The 1,261-nt window shown below is 33.1% G+C and overlaps 1 protein-coding gene across 1 annotated transcript in view; it reads right to left on the bottom strand.

The window, feature by feature from the left end:
* LOC107725913 (receptor-type tyrosine-protein phosphatase zeta-like) overlaps positions 1–1,261 on the bottom strand; it is a 61,719-nt gene that overhangs the window by 9,907 nt on the left and 50,551 nt on the right. The window lies entirely within an intron of this gene.

The following is a 1,261-nucleotide window of genomic DNA, read 5'->3' as shown; positions in this document are numbered from 1 at the left end:
ATATAAAGTATATATTTACATATGTATATAAATACATGATAAATTAATAAATAATATAAAGATTTATAATAAATAGTTCATTTATTTTTAATATTTAAAATTATTGATAAAAACAAGTTACATTTTATATTTTTATGATTTTGGCGGATGCTTTTATTCAAAGCAAAAGGTTACCATTTCTATTTGTATACAATATAGTTATATATAAATAGATATTATATATATTATATATTTATGATAAATAAATAAATATTATACAATTTATATTGCACACTCACCAGGCATAAGACAAGACGTCCTGTTTTTAGATGCGCTGCACTCCTTCAAAGCCACTGTGTAATCGCTCTGTTTCGCACAGCTCTGACTGACCAGCTACAGGAACAAAAGGAAAGATCAATGAATTGCTCAGCGTAATAATGATTAAGGTGGAATCACAAAAACAAAGGTCTCACCTTAAACTGTTTCTCCAGGCGGGTCTTTCCTGTAGGTCCCGGTGTGAGGAGATCAGACACATACGTGTGAATGTGACTGGATGAGACCAGAGTCGCTTTACTCCTGATGGCCTCCACTAGAGCATCATGGATGAAGATGTACTGCTCCTGCTCGCACACAAATATGATGGATGTTTTATGTTGCGTGTGACGTGACAACCTAAGGTATGTTTTGAAATAATATATGTTGGCAAACCTCAGTCTGCACCAGATAGTTCCTCTGGGTCCGAATGTGTTTGAGGAATCCCATGATGTTCACTGTACTTTCCTCCTTTATCTGCTTCAGCATGCTGTCGATCACAATGTAGGTTCCTGTTCTTCCCACACCGGCACTAAAAATCACACATTCAAACATGTTAAAATGACATCTTGATGTATGTCGCCATTATAAATTCTTACTTCAATTAAAGTCAAGTGACCTTTATTTATATTTGTGCTGTATTTAATACTATTTCAGCAGTAAAACAGCTCTAAAAGAAGAATAGTGTCCTTATTCAACTTTGTTTGATTCAGTGTTAATTAAAATTAGTTAAATAACTAAAATTTACATCTTGCAATTCGGAATTCCGAGTTTCCATCCCGCAATTCGTACTTTTTTTTCTTGGAATTTTGAGATTACATGTCATGTTTTTAATTTTTTTTCTCGGAATTCTGAGTGTACATTTTTCTTGGAATTCTGAGTTTACATCTCGCTATTCTTACTGTTTTCTTGGAATTCTGAGTTTACATCTCGCAAGTCTTACTGTTTTCTTGGAATTCTGAGTTTACAT

The sequence above is a fragment of the Sinocyclocheilus rhinocerous genome, unplaced genomic scaffold, assembly GCF_001515625.1.
Source record: "Sinocyclocheilus rhinocerous isolate Xijiao unplaced genomic scaffold, SAMN03320098_v1.1 scaffold395, whole genome shotgun sequence".
Taxonomy (NCBI): Eukaryota; Metazoa; Chordata; class Actinopteri; order Cypriniformes; family Cyprinidae; genus Sinocyclocheilus; species Sinocyclocheilus rhinocerous.
Note: the sequence above shows the minus strand (reverse complement) of the source record. Positions and strands in the feature narration are given on the sequence as shown.